A 15968-nucleotide genomic window follows, 5' to 3' on the forward strand; every position below is an offset into this window, starting at 1 on the left:
AAAAAAAAAAAAAAAAAAAAAGCCCAGTGGCCACTTCCCTGCCCACACAGAACATGCAATTTGTCCTCAGCATCTTAACACATCATTCAAAAAATAAGATAAACATCACTTGAACATCACTCTCCTCTCTTGAACTTCTCTTTCACTTCCAGTCTGATCCACAATTAGCACCTTATCATGTGCCCCCCAATTCTTGAATAGTCTGAGTCACTATAGCAAATGCTGTGCTGGTCACCATTCATTGATCTAACTTGTCCCCTGGGCCAGCTTCTTGAGGGTAAAGATATCTTTGGTTCTCACATCACCTAGCCCAGCACAAGGCTGGATACTCTGGTAGTAAAACCTATACTTGCAAAGGTAATCATTGGCTATTTGTATTGAAACTGTATTCACCTAACTCTTCCTTTAAACCTAGCTCTTACTGATTACTAAAATGCAACTTGCCCTCAGTAGTTCAAAAGTCCATCCGTATTTTGATGCAAAGTTGTGAAGAAATGTGTGTGTGTTTTTTTAAAATTCATTGTGTTCTGACTTAAAAGTGTTTTACAATGTGAAGAGAGTTTGCCCTCATTGAGTAAGAAGCAGCTTTTCCAGTGGGACCCTGCTAACGTGGTTACTAAGGAGACCAATTGGAGGTAGGCACCATAATTAATCAGTAAATTCCAAGCAGTTAAATACCTGGCCGGGAGAGGCTCTTTACTCTGAGAGGGGAAAATTGGCAGGTGGTTGGAGGTGTGTTGAGCTCGACATGGGGCCCAGCTGCGGCTGCCTCCTTCTCCTGTACTTCCTCTACTGAGATAATCTGATGACAATTTTAAGAGTTTTCTCAATCTGCCTCAAAACTTACCTGTCAGTCCAAAGTGGATTCTAATATTTGTAGCCTCCCTGGTTGGGCCTGTATTGCAAAGATGCCAAGCTGGTGTGGGCAGGAGTGAAATTCCACCACCTGATAAGCAGAAGAAATAAGAATTTTATTTTATTTTATTTTAATGAGACAGGGTCTTACTCTGTTACCCAGGCTGGAGTACAGTGGCTCAATCATGCTCACTGCAGCCTCAACTTCCCAGGCTCAAATGATCCTCCCTTCTCAGCCTCCCAAGTAGCTGAAACTACAGGTGCTTACCACCACACCTGCCTAGTTTTTCATATTTTACAGAGACAGGGTCTTGCCATGTTGCCCAGACTGGTCTTGAACTCCATTCTCCCACCTTGCCCTCCCAAAGTGCTGGGATTACAGACATGAACCACCATGCCCAGCCAAGAATTTTATTAATTCCAAGTTCTTGCACACACACACACACACACACACACACACACACAAAGCAGTAGAAATAAGAACATGTGACCTTTCCTTTCCAACTATTTTAATAAATGTATCCTGCCAATCAGAAAAGCAGGGGGCAGCTTGAGAAGCTCATGGCTCTCAAGGTGCCATGTCTCAGTGGCTGTGTGGCAAGGGGGAGGCCCTGAAGCCATCACAAACGCCACACAGTCTGCACCCTTTCTAGTCTACTTGTGCTTTTCTGAGAGGCAAGGTTCTTCTACTCCCCCACCCAACATTGGTTTTAAACTCCCTCCTGGGTTCATCCTGCCCTTCTCCATCCATCATGGGAGACAGCCTGCCACCACATGCAGCTTCATTCAATCCACCAAGAATATCCAGGTGATTGGGTTCAACTCTTCTATCTGGTAAATGAGGAAAGAAAAGTCCAGAGAAGCTAAGTGACTTTTCACTCTTGCTCTTTCTCTTCCTCAACTGCAAGGGAAGAAAAGCATTTAGCTGCCTGAACATCCTGGGAATGACGAGGTGCTCAAAGGCTGGTGTGTTGTTTAAGGTACTTTTCCACTGGATGTAATAGAAAATCCAACTAAATGGCTTAAATCTTAGGAAGTTAAAGTTTCCAATGCCTCCAATGAATGGCTTCTGCATAGCCACCTCTATTATCCTGGGACTTTGTAGTCTCCACCCAGCCTGGCTCTGGACAGCCTTGCAACTGGCCTTAGCCAACAAATGTAGCAAAAGCAATGGACTGCCAACTCCATGCTTAGGTCTCAAGAGGTTCCATGTGTTTGTGATTGTTCCCTTGCTTGATTGTATTTGCTTGTGCTTTCACCTCAGGTTTGCCATGAGGCCATGCCAGGCTAATATGCTGAAGGGATGTGAGAGACCCATGAAGGATAAGACATGTGCAAGAGAACCAAGGTCCCCAGCTGACACCCAGCCAACCTTCTAAGTCCAACTGCAGGTGCAGAAGAGAGTCAGGCTGAGACCAGAAGAGCTGCCCTGCTGAGCCTAGCCAAAATTCCCAATCTGTAGAATCATGAGTCAAATATGTGGTCTGTTGTTTTAAGCCTCTGGCCTTGATGTGGCTTGTTATGCGGCAATAGGTAACTGAATCCTGACTGACATTTGAAATAAAGGTTTGGGTTTGTTTTTCTTTTTAAAAAAAAAAAAGGTTAAAGTTTGGAAGTCCAACATTGATATGGCCACTCCATTAGTCATGAGGGACCCAAAATCCTTCCATCTTTATGTTGCATCATATTTACTCATTGCTTCCATCCTCAAAGTTGTCTCATCTCATAATCCAAGATAGCTGCTAGAGCTCCAGCCATCACATTTGTGTCCCAGGCAGGATGGAGGGAGGGCAAAGAAGAGAGAGAGGCCTTTAGTGAGTTGACCCCCTTTAAAAGAGCTTTCCTGGAAGCCCCACCCAAGGACCTGCAGCTTAATGCTCATTGGCAACCCTTGACCAATGGGAAATGTAGTCTTTTAGCTCAGTGCATTGATGCCTAGATTAAAATCAAGGGTACTGTTTAGTAAGGAAGAACAGGGGAATGGGGATTAGGTAGGCAGCCAGAAATATCTGCCACATCATGTATGAAATCAGGATCCAGGTCTGAGACCCTGAAGTACATCAGGATGCAAAAGTGATCCCGTGTCATTCAGTGAACATGCTAGTTTCCCAAAGGGTCCATAATGGTAGCTGTGGCCTGCAGTGTAAGGTTTGGGCAACAGAGATCTAAGTAAAGAATTGTGAGTATGCTGGTCTCCTGAGCCCTTTTGCTGTGAACACAGATGGAAGGGACATTTTATTCTCAGAACCTGTTGCTCTTAACCTGAGAAGATGTTTGCTTTCTACCTATTTTCTTTTTATTGAGATGTAATTCCCAGAACATAAAATGCACTATTTTAAGGCATATAATTTGGTGGGTTTTAGTATTCTTGCTATGTTGTGCAACCATCACCACAATCTAATTCCAGAACATTACCATTACCCCAAAAAGAAACCCTATACCATTCACAGTCAGGGCAGATGCTTCCCTCAATCCTTCTCCACCTAGTCGTGGGTAGACAAGAGAGCTGGACTCACCATACGAGAGTGCTTGAGCTCCTTGGAAGACATAGGTTCAAACCCTGGGATTCTGGAATATTTTAGACCCTCTTGGGAAAACTAAGGACAGGGTCATGGTGCAATTCACCTAAGGTAAGGAAAGGTGGGGTCCCCAAGGATGCTAAACCCTTGAGCCTGCGCATTCAGCCTGTGAGCTCCCTTCCTGCAGCCCACAACCCCCCAGCGGCTGCAGAAGACAAGGAGGCTCTGCAGTAAGGGACAGGGAAGCTTCCAGAGCTTCTGAGCCTCCAGGGCACTCGGTAGTGACACCCTAAGGTGCAGAAGCTTTCAAAGCTCTCTATTGTGACACCAGACACTGATATGGGATTTCTAGATCCAGGTGGTACTAATTAGTGTGAAAAGGGGGCTGAGAGGAGAGCAGCACATTCATTAAGGGCCTCGTGTGTTGCAGATTCAAACAGAATCTCCTTTTTCTACTCACAACCACCCTGGGCAGTGTTAGACTCGTTTTCCAGAAGGAGGACTTGAGGTTCACAAAGACATGTGCCTTGCTCTGACTGTACAGCCGAATTTCAGACACTTCCACCTGAGCTTTGAGTCTCAGCACTCTCCATCGCACCATGCTGTGGGCACCTGTGGAAATGCCTCCTGACTTGGCCCAGGGCAGGTAGAGCCACCCCTTGAGTGGCCTAGTTAGGGGCAGTGACATTAGGTGGGGGCTTGGCTTAGCTCAGCCCTGGGCTCCTCCGTGCCGGTGGGAGCCTGGCATGAGCTCCCCTCCCTTCTGCCTGCCTCCTATTCTTCACTCCTCAGGCAAAAATGTTTCTCAAGGAGACTCCAGGATTTGGGGTCTGCCTTGTCACTGTCACCAGGAGGCTTTTTTTCTGACTTGCCAGAGCTCCCCGTCAGTCCTCGCAGAGCCTCTGGAAGCACAGGGAAGGCAGCTGTGGGATCCTGGCTGAACAGAGTCCAGGTGAAGCAGGCTTGAGAATGGATTGATGGGGAGGTGGGGATGTCACAGGTCTGATGGCAGAGCCAGGGAAAGGGAGCAGCCAGCAAGGCTTGCAGGTTCTGCTCTTTGGTTGCTGAAGGGGGTCAGTGTGTGTATGTGTCATGGAGGTGGGCAGGGAAGGGGAGGGCTGTGCGTGGGGGAGAGGATATATATGCTGGTGTGGCTGAGACAGCGGAACCGAGCCTCACATCCATCGGAGGGAGCCGGGGACTGACAGCTCTCAGGTAGGCAACTGCACGGGGCCCCCAGCCCGACCGCGACTAACTGGACTAACTGCGTGGAGCTCCGGGAGGGCAGGGCCACCAGGGTCTGGCTCCTCGGCCTCTCTCCTTTGTCCGGTGTGGATGCTGCTGGCCTCTTGCGAGATGGTTTCTTCATTCATTTCCTTTGCAGCGCTTGGATGGTGGGGAACGGGGGAGAGCTAAGGCTCTTTTTTAACCGCAGACAGATGCAGAAACAGAAAGAGGGGAACTTGGAAATGAGGAAAAGTTTTGCTTCCCCAGCTGTGGCCCCTACGTGGTTGTTGCTCTGTGTCAAAAGGAGGCTGCTGGAGGAGTGAGGTCAGGGGAGGGGCAGGCACTTGGGAGGGGGTTTGCCTTCCACGGGGCGGCCCCCAGGAAGCCCCTGGCCCCCTCATGAGGGTTTTCTCTCCGTGGCTTCCTTTCCTCTCCGATGCGGTGTGCAGGCTGCTTCTCCGCCTATCACTGAACTTGATGCCATCCAGATGGGAGTTTTTAATCCGGAGGGAGCCCTTCTCCCTTCTGCCCCCAACAGAAATTGCTACAAATAATGGGGAAGCGCCAGACCCGGGGAGTGTGCTTCACCTGTGTACCCACACTGCTGAGCGCCACGGCGTGTGAATTCCAGAGGGCATTTCTACGGGCGTGACCTTGGTCTCCCAGAACCTGATTCATTTAGAGGGCTCTTCTCTTGCTTGGCATCTCTATCCCCCTGCCCATCTCCCCCACCTAAAGGTCTTTGCCCAGGTCATGCAGAATACTCCCTTCATAGTCACCGCATCCCAACTCTCGAGGCTCTCTCAGCCACCTTCTTTCTTCCTCCTCTCTTTGTGCGTCTCTCTCCCTCAGTCTTGCTTCCCCAGGCTTCACTCCCCAGTCCTTCCTCCCCCAATCTCGCTCTGAACATGGGCAAGTTCTGGGGGAATTTCAAGTAAGGCAGGATGATTCGGGAAATGGACTATTTAAAGCAAACTGCTTTGGACTTGAATACCCTGATCCTGCGCTTAAACATCTGTGTTTAGCTTCCTCAAGCAGCCCATAATTGCCCCAATTATAACCAATAACATTGTTCGGCAGACTAACAAAAGATGAGCTTTGCATGGCATTCGCCAGCAAGCCCAAACCAGAGTTTTCAACATAGATGGGAAAAGTAACTGCCTGGCTTCTTATCAAAACCTCCCAAAGCAAATACTGCTCTTTTTCGCTGCTTGTGGGTGGCTACTGCATGCACCCTCTTTTTTCCTCATTTGTAAAGTGTGGCAGAGAAATATTCTACAAGCTTCCACTGAGGCTGTGTTACCTTTAACAAAAAGGATTTGTGCTCCTTTGGGCTTGCTGAGTCTTCTGCAGAGGAGGGTCCCTGGAAAACCCATCCCCAACCATCCTCACCTCAGTAAAAGCAGCAGCTTTTATATCTCCATGTGCCACCCAGTGCTGCCTGTCAAGGGTGCTGCGGTGCAGCCTCGGGTTGTTTTGAGGGCGCAGTTTTGTTGCCCACAGGGCGGCAGCCCCTGCTTTATCAGCTGAAGGCTGAGAGTACTTAGGGATTTGTAAAATGCAGGCGAGTTTGCTTTGTCAATGAAGGGAGTGATTGCAGGATTAGGCTCAAACCTGTGCTCCCTGGAGCCTATGACAGGAGCTGTCACAAAGCTATTCTGTATTCAATCAATCAGGTAGCTATCGTCTACACTCCACCAGGCAAGGAGGCTTGCAGGGGCTCTAGTAGATTCAGCAGAGGTGATAATAACAGCACTTTACATTTGTACAACGATTTAGGCGCTTTCACACCTATTATCCCAGCAACAGCCCTGTGAGGTGGTGCCATTATCTCGGTGTTGCAGTTGGGAAAACTGAACCTGAGAGATTAAATGATTTATTCAGTACATGGCAGGGTCAGGACTGAGCCAAGCCATTCTGGCTCCAGTTCATCTCCCCGTTATGGTCAGGGGTGCTTATGAACTCACAGTGGGGTCGGGGGTAGAGGAGAGACATGACACAAACATGAGAAACAATTAGAGGACCATGCAAAGCTGGGTGTAATTCAGTCCTGAATCGCATAATCCAGAGAGCAAGTGCTAGAAGAATTCGGGAGAAGGAGCACTTCCTCCAGGGATTCCTGGGATTCTACCAAGTGGGAAGGCAGGTGGAATCTGGATGGGTGAAGGGCTTTGAAGAGGGAGGCAGCAGCCAGGTCAGACACACAAAAGGAGGGCAACGGAATTAACATTTCTTGAAACCCACTCTGCGCCAGGCAGTGAGCTAAGCTTGTCTGCATGCTTATTTTGTGCTAATACACACACGCACATATGCACACGGGTAGGAATGGGAAGTTTCAGGTGAGCGTTCTCTACTTGCACTGGCACGGTTCAGTGATCCCTCATTTCCCCATCCAGCTCCACAGCTCCCAAAGCCCACGAAGGAAGCTTTGAAATCTCTTGCGTTCCAGGTCTGGGTGGAGCTACTCCTCAGATGTCTTAAGAAAGGGATGGACCCTTCTCAGAAAACAGGAGCCGTCCTGACAACGAATGACTGGTAGTGGCTTGAATTGCTGGGCAGTCATGAAGCAAACTGAATTTTCTAAATGCCTTTATTTAAATCCCACAATCGAACATAAAGCTTTCCATCTAATCACAAACTAGTCGTGAGATTTGGAGCACATCAATTTCAGGGGCAAGCCAGTTTTCTGGGCATCTCCCTGGATAGGCTGCAATTAGTTTCAGTCTCAATTTTCCATGATCCTGTGGGTTGTTCCCCCCCCCCCCCAAAATACTGGCAGCTGCTTCAACATTGCGGAAGCACAAAATCAACAGCCCAGGGGCCCAGCCTGGCAGGTGGAGTAGATAGCATGCCTCACCGTGCACCCCAGCTCTGCCATCCCACAGTGGCTCAGATCCAACCTCCCCTCTTTCCACATTGGCCTGCAATCTTCCCCCACCCTCCTTCCCCATTCATCCTTTCATTCATTTGGCCAAGGAACGTGTGTGGAGTTCCTGATAGGAGCCACACAGAGCAAGTGCCAGGAGCACAGGGCGGCCAGAGCTCTGACCTCCTCCAAACTCACAATGGGCTTCAGGAAATTGAGACTTTTGTTTTTATCTTATCTTTCTTAATTTGCATTTTAGCGGATTTTATAAAGTATGTAACTTATAAATAAATTAGGAATGTGTACTCAAAATCGACTGCTAGGGGTACAAAGTTAAAGAAGTTTGACTGGGCACGGTGGCTCATGCCTGTAATCCCAGCACTTTGGGAGGCAGAGGCAGGCAGATCACCAGATCAGGAGATCGAGACCATCCTGGCTAACACGGTGAAACCCCGTCTCTACTAAAAATACAAAAAAATTAGCCGGGCGTGGTGGTGGGTGCCTGTAGTCCCAGCTACTCGGGAGGCTGAGGCAGGAGAATGGCGTGAACTCCAGGAGGCGGAGCTTGCAGTGAGCCGAGATCGCACCACTGCACTCCAGCCTGGGCGACAGAGTGAGACTCCATCTCAGAAAAAAAAAAAAAAAGAAGTTTGAAGATTGTTGTCCTAGATTCATTGCTGTTTATCTGTGTTTTCCAATATTTTAGAAAAGAACATTGAATGATTTTATTACATAAAAGTAAATAAAAGCTTTTCTTTCTTTCTTTCTTTTTGAGTCGGAGGGCTTGCTGTGTTGCCCAGGCTGGTCTTTTGTTGTTGTTGTTACTGTTGTTTGCAGACAGGGGCTCACTCTGTCACCCAGGCTGGAGTATAGTGGCACAACCACAGCTCACTTCAGACTCAACCTCCTGGACTCAAGCTATCCTCCTGCCTTAGCCTCCTGAATAGCTAAGACTACAGATTTGCACCACCACACGTAGCTAATTTTTTTTTTTTTTTTTTTTTTTTTTTTTTTTTTTTTTTTTTTTTTTGTAGAGATAGGGGTCTCACTATGTTCCCCAAGCTGGTCTCAAACTCCTGGGCTCAAGCATTCTAAGTTGCTGGGATTGCAGATGCATCTCAATACACCCAGCTAAAAGTAAATAAAAGCTTTCCAAAATCTATTTAAATTATGTTGCCAGTATATGTGGGAGTGTGGCCCAGAACCAGGAGGATGGGAGTTGAGGGCTACCTTCCCACCTGCAGCAGCCCTGAACGTGTGTCTTTTGCCCCCTCCACACCCTTTCTATGGCTTTCCTCCCATGCTGCCCGGAAGCTACTTCCCCATGAAGCCTTCATCTCCTTTTCCTCTTCCTTCTTCCCTCCTTTCTCACTTCCAGGAAAGTACAAATATCTGGCCATTCATAAAATCAAAGAATATTAACCGTCTCATCTAACTGCCTCTTCTTACAGAGGGAAAAGCTGAGGCCCAGAGAGAGAAAAGATCTTGCTTAAAATTCCACAGGTAACGACAGAGCCGGACTAGATGTAGGACTCTTGTTTCTGAGCACAGCTCTCGCTCATTCATTTCTCCCCAGCCTAGGGAATGCTTGACCTGTGCTGGGCTGGGCAATTGTTCTTTCTTCCACCTCCTCTATGCCGTCCCCCTCTTTCCAGGTGGAAATTTAGATCAGAGGAGAGACACTTGAAGTGTAATGGTATCAGCCAGAAGAGGAAAAGAAACCAAAGCAGCCTCTCTCCATAATAGCTGGTAAATAAGCACAAGCTCCGTTGCAGGAGTCTTGTCTGCAATGGGTCTAAGAAATGGGGCATGGGGAAGACCCACCAGTCTTCCAATGGACGCAGCTGGTGCGCAATGAAGGATCCCTCTGTGAACTGGGGAGAAGCAACGATAAAGAGGTTGTCATCAGCCCGGGCACAGTGGCTCATGCCTGTAATCCCAGCACCTTAGGAGGCTGAGGTGGGAGGATAATTTGAGGTCAGGAGTTCGAGACCAGTCCGACCAACATGGCAAAACCCTGTCTCTACTAAAAATACAAAAAAATTAGCCAAGCATGGTGGCGGGCACCTGTAATCCCAGCTACTCAGGAGGCTGAGGCAGGAGAATCATTTGAACCCGGGAGGCAGAGGTTGCAGTGAGCCAAGATAGCACCACTGAACTCCAGTCTGGGCAACAGAGCAAGACTCCATCTAAAAAAAAAAAAAGGGGGGGTTGTCATCAGAGAGGGAGTGCAGAGTTCAGAACAAGAGGAAGTCCCTGAATGAGTTCTCCTACACGAAGACAGCTGCAGGGATCACTGACGGGCAGGATCAGACATGAGTCCCAGCTCTGCCACTTCAAGTTATGTCGACTCCTTAAGCCTCAATCTGCTCAACTATAAAACGGGGATGATAGCACTTACCCCATAGGATGATGCTTATAAAGCAATTAGCGCAGAGCCTGGCTCATAGCACTCTAAAGTCATAGTAATATGATTGCTATGAAATGCAAATAGATTCCACCACAATGAGATGCCATCAGAATCTGGCAACTTTCCAAAAGCAGAAACAGTGTGTAAAGTTTATGGTTTCCCAGAACACACGATTTGGAGTCAACACACCTGAGTTAAGTCCTGGCTCTGCTACTTATAAACTGGATGACCCTAGTCAAATTGCTTAACCTCTAAGAGTTTACGTTCATCTTAAAAAGGTGGGTTGTATAATATATGAATATAAAATTTTTTGGTAACCTGTCAAGAATATTCTCTACATGTGGTTGATGAAAAGTGATGAAAAGGATGGAGGTGTATCTGCCTCTAGCAAGAGCAGTCCCCTCTTCTCTTCTCTGCTGGCAGCATCAAAATTACAGGCCTTCGCATAGGTCATAAGACAAAACTTAATTAGGGTTCAGCTTCGGCTAAAGCTGCATATGTGATTCTCCAAACAGATAAGCAACTAATTATATTGCCCTTGGAAGCAAGATTACACGCAAATCGATTAAGGTCAAACCATAGCGGTATTTTATCTTTATAAACAGCAAGGCACAATTAAATTTATGAGGTGTCATTGCCGAAAGAAAAGGCAATTCAATATTTCTTTATTCAATATGAGATGCCCAGAATATAGTATTGTCACATAGAAGTATTAGCTGAGCTTGGCTCACCAAGTGAAATACAAGCCATGTAAAATTCAACCTACGCAGGGAACTTTTTATTTACTGATGTTTGCTATGGTTGTTTAAAAATAGCAACAACCTGTCACTATTCCCATTTCACAGTTGAGAAGACTGAGGCTCACAGAAGTGAAATAATTTGCACACAGTCCCATCGTTACAAAGTATAAAGTTTCAGCATCAATGTAACAACAAACCTGTTATTATCCCCACTTTGCAGTTGAAAAGACTGAGGATCTCAGGACTTGTCCGCAGTCACACAGGTCCACAGTGTAATGTTTAAACACAAATACAACTCGTGAATTAACTAAGTACTCATCTCCATTTAAATACAGAGCGTCATCCAGCATATAGATATAGTCAAGACTTCTTAAAATGAAAAACATCTGCTGAGTTTTCAAAGTTCAAAATCTGATTTAATCTAGGACACAATTGTAGTAGGTGTTGGGAGGTGTATGAGAAAATACAGAATGCTATCTCTTTTATAATGATATTTACATAATTTTGAGTTTTCACTGACATTCATCTCATTTTAAAGCTTACGGCCGGGCACAGTGGCTCAAGCCTGTAATCCCAGCACTATGGGAGGCCGAGACGGGCGGATCACGAGGTCACAAGATCAAGACCATCCTGGCTAACACAGTGAAACCCCGTCTCTACTAAAAAAATACAAAAAACTAACTGGGCAAGGTGGCGGGTACCTGTAGTCCCAGCTACTCGGGAGGCTGAGGCAGGAGAATGGTGTAAACCCGGGAGGCAGAGCTTGCAGTGAGCTGAGATCCGGCCACTGCACTCCAGCCTGGGCAACAGAGGGAGACTCTGTCTCAAAAATAAATAAATAAATGAATAAATAAATAAATAAATAAATAAATAAATAAATAAAAATAAAGCTTGTGAGCCACCTGTGGGGTGGATGGAACTATGTGATCATCTCCATTTTGTGGATTCTGTGAATTGCAGGGGGCAATGGATAGCGTTGAGTGTGGATGACTCCTCGAATAATCAGTGGAGTCAATTGTTAAAAGTGAGGGGAGACACAGAAGGGCCGGGAGGTTGGAGTCCGGAAGGTACATGTGCCTCCGACCCACAGGGAGGGCTTGGCTAGAGCCAAGGGCACTCAACAAGGTCTCCCCAAGTGCCAAGGTGCAGGGCCCCACATTTTACCTGCAAATGGAGCATGCACTACATGGCCCAGAAGCTCATCTTCCTTTTACACCTCGCCTCTAAATCCCATTTACCCAGAATTTGAGATGGCAAACATCAGTCAAACCAGCCAACATTCCCTGAATGTGCAAATTGCCCCGGTTAATGAAGTTCACAAAAAACCTCAGCCGGAGAGCATTTCGCTAACATCTGTCACAGCTTGTCAGCTCAGCCTATGCACACATTCTGTATTACAACCTCATATTAGGAAGGAAAGGAAACGGCTCCTTTTCTCCTCCCTTCCTTTTCTTCTGCGATGTATAGCCACTGCCACCATGTGGTTGCAGAGGGCACAACCAGGCTGTTTGGAACACTACAAAAATATCTAGAAAGACGGAAACTTCGTAAAATGAGAAATGTAAGGCCAGGCACGGTGGCGCATTTCTGTAATCCCAGAATTTTGGGAGGCCGAAGCGGGTGGATCACCTGAGGTCGGAGTTCGAGACCAGCTTGGCCAACATGATGTAACTCACCTCTACTAATAATACACAAATTAGCTGGGTGCGGTGGTGCACTCCCGTAGTCCCAGCTACTCAGGAGGCTAAGGCAAGACAATTGCTTGAATCTGGGAGGTGGAGGTTGCAGTGAGCCAAGGTTGTGCCACCGCACTCCAGCCTGGGCAACTGAGTGAAACACCGTCTCAAAAAAACAAAAAAGAGTGTTAGAGTGAATGCTGCATGCCGGGTTCTTTCCTTCTCGTATATATTCTTATTGCCTGTCAGTGCTATTTTAATTGCTTACAAACATTAACCCACTAATCATCTTCTGAGACAGGTACTAATTTCATCCCATTTTTGCAGATGAGGAAATGAGAGGTCAAATACAGCTAGCAAGCTGCAGAGCTGCGATGGGAAGCAGGCAGTCTGTAGTCATTAGCAGATGAGAAAGCACACATCGCCGCCACTCTGCAGCGTGGGTCTGTTGTGCCGATGTTGATGGATGGAGCCCCTGAGGCTCGCTGGCCTCCCACTATGATGTGCTCTTCCAGATGCCAGGGCAGCAGAGGAGACTGATCTAACTCAGACCATGGGGTGGACGTGGCTTCCCAGAAGGGATGATGCTAGAGGTGTGTGTGAAGGATGAGTTGGAGAAGGATATTCTGGGCAAAGGGAAGAGCAAGTGCCAAGATAAAAAGACATTAAGAAGCCAGGCACGGTGGCTCATGTCTGTAATCCCAGCACTTTGGGAGGCCAAGGCAGGCAGATCACTTGAGGTGAGGAGTTCAAGACCAGACTGGCCAACATGGTGAAGCCTGGTCTCTACTAAAAACACAACAATTAGCCGGATGTGGTGGTGGGCACCTGTAATCCTGCTACTCCGGAGGCTGAGGCACGAGAATCACTTGAACTTAGGAGGCAGAGGTTGCAGTTAGCCGAGATAGCACCAGTGCACTCCAGCCTGGGTGACAGAGTAAGACTCTGTCTCAAAAAAAAAAAAAAAACATTAAGAGCCTGATACAGTTCAGAACTATACATGATTGGCTGAGACTAGAGGCTATGCGAGGTTAGGTGCTAGGAGATGAGGCAAGAATCGGTCAGTGCTAAGTCTTTGGAGCTCCTCCTGACAGCAATGAGGTTATAAAATTAGTTTAAATATAAGGTGACATCATCAGATTGAAGATGGCTTGAGGGGAAGCCAGAACATTAGGTGGACTAATTAGGAGGCTATTACAATAACCCAGGCAATAAATCTCAACTAAAGCCTTGGTCCTTGGGATAAAGAAGAAAAATTCATCTCAAATGCATTTGCGATACAGTCATTTATACAGGCGCTGTGTTCATTATTTGTTTCAAAACCCATCTCAAATGTGAATTAATTGGTCAGGTGCAGTGACTTATGCCTGTAATCCCAACACTTTGGGAGGCTAAGGTGGGAGGAACACTTGAGGCCAGGAGTTCGAGACCAGCCTGGACAACATGGCGAGACCTCATTTCTGCTAAAAATTTAAAAACTAACCAGGCATCCTGGGCTCAAACAATCCTCCCAGCTACTTAGGAGGCTGAGGTGGGAGGATCACTTGAGCCCAGGAGTTCAAGGCTGCAGTGAGCCGTGATTGCACCACTGCACACCAGCCTGGGCAACAGAGCGAGACCGTCTCAAACAAACAAAAATTCAACTCATTGATTTAACAAACACTTACTGAGCACCCCATACTTATCGTCATTCTCTGGGTATGAAATGCTTTGATGATGCACAAGAAGAACTGGGGTGGGCTCAGTTGCAGGTCCCTCCTTTGTTCACATCCTTTTCATACCAGCGCTTCCCAAACTTTGGCACGGATATAAGTCACCTGGGAATCTTGCTAAAAATGCAGATCCTTCCAAAAAATTAGTGGGACCTGGTAGTGCGTACCTGTAATCCTAGCACTTTGGGAGGCCGAGGCAGGCAGATCACAAGGTCAGGAGTTCGAGACCAGCCTGGCCAACATGGTGAAACCCCATCTCCACCAAAAATACAAAAATTAGTCAGGCGTTGTGGCATGTGCCTGTAATCCCAGCTACTCAGGAGGCTGTGGTACGAGAACGTCTTGTTCTCATGCCACAGCCTGGCCTGGGGAGGTGGTGGTTGCAGTGAGCTGAGATTGTGTAGCCTGGGTGACAGAGCAAGACTGTCTCAAAACAAATACAAAAAGACACGCAGATCCTGATTCAGTGGTTCTGGGGTGAGGCCCAAGAATCTGCATTTCTAACAAGATTCCAGCTGGTCTGCAGGGTGCATTGGAGTAGCAAGACCTTCTACAGTTCCTCAATATCAACTGAAGAAAGAGTAATAAAGGCAGTCATTTTGGCTTTCTACACTGAACTCTTCATTAAGGGAACCGCATACAGTGAAATGCACAGAATATAAATCTACAACTCAATGGGTTTTGGCAAATGGATACACTCCTGCGACTTCAATCAAGAACATTCACATTTCTGGAAAATTCTTTGTTCCCTTTCCATTTAATCCTCCACGTAAAGATGGTTCTACAGGGACCCAGAGTGATACAATCCAGGAAAGCATCTTTCAGATTCAGAAGGCTTGATCAAAAGATAAGTTTCAAGGAGAGACAGTGAAAACTGCACACCTTTCAGGCAATCCTACATAAGATTGCAAACCACTGATCCAATCAACCAATCCTTGGAGCTACTATATTAGAATAGTTTCTTTGTTCAATTTTAAATAGCGAGTTCCACATGCCAGGATCTGTGCTTGGCCTGGAATGCCAAGGTGAATAACATGGCCCTGTGCTCAGGAAGCCAACTGTCTTAGTCTGTCCAGGTGACTGTAACAAAAGAGCGTAGATTGGGTGGCTTATAAACAACAGAAATTTTTTTTTTTTTTTGAGATGGAGTCTTGCTCTGTCACCCAGGCTGGAGTGCAGTGGCATGATCTTGGCCCACTGCAACTTCCGCCTCCTGGGTTCAAGCAATTTCTGGCTAATTTTTGTATTTTTAGTAGAGATGGGGTTTCTCCATGTTGGCCAGGCTGGTATCGAACTCCTGACCTCTAGTGATCCACCTGCCTCAGCCTCGCAAAGTGCTGGGATTACAGGCGTGAGCCACCGTGCCCTGCCAACAACAGAAACTTCTTTTTCACAGTACTGGAGGCTGGGAAGTTTGAGATCAAGATGTCTGCAGATTCAGTGTCTGGTGAGGGTCTATTTCCTGGTTCTTAGTTGTTGCCTTCTTGCTGTGTCCTCAAGTGGTGGACGGGACTAGCTAGCTCTCTGGAGCCTCTCTTTTACAAGGGCACTAATCCCATTCCTATGGGTTCTAGTCTTACGATCTCATCACCTCCCAAAGGTTCCATCTTCCCTCTCTCTCTCTCTCTTTTTTTTTTTTTTTGAGACAGAGTCTCGCTCTGTCAACCAGATGGGCATGCAATGGCACGATCTCGGCTCACTGCAACCTCCACCTCCCGGGTTCAAGCAATCCTCTCACCTCAGCCTCCCAAGTAGCTAGGATTACAGGTGTGTACCACCACACCTGGATATATATGTATATATGTTTGTATTTTTAGTAAAGACAGGGTTTTGCCATGATGTTAGCCAGGCTGGCCTTGAACTCCTGACCTCTAGTGATCCACCTGCCCTGGCCTTCCAAAGTTCTGGGATTACAAGCGTGAGTCACTGTGGCTGGCCCAAAGATCCCATCTCTTAATACCAT

The 15968-nt window shown here is 47.0% G+C and overlaps 1 long non-coding RNA gene across 2 annotated transcripts in view; it reads right to left on the reverse strand.

Annotated features, from left to right (window-relative positions):
* Positions 1-15968, reverse strand: part of LOC111545747 — a 54211-nt gene that overhangs the window by 37080 nt on the left and 1163 nt on the right. For both annotated transcript variants that reach the window (XR_002732532.3, XR_002732531.3), the window contains exon 2: positions 848-946. This is a non-coding gene — a long non-coding RNA (uncharacterized LOC111545747). The remainder of the gene's footprint in view (positions 1-847; positions 947-15968) is intronic.

The sequence above is a fragment of the Piliocolobus tephrosceles genome, chromosome 7, assembly GCF_002776525.5.
Source record: "Piliocolobus tephrosceles isolate RC106 chromosome 7, ASM277652v3, whole genome shotgun sequence".
NCBI classification, from domain to species: domain Eukaryota; kingdom Metazoa; phylum Chordata; class Mammalia; order Primates; family Cercopithecidae; genus Piliocolobus; species Piliocolobus tephrosceles.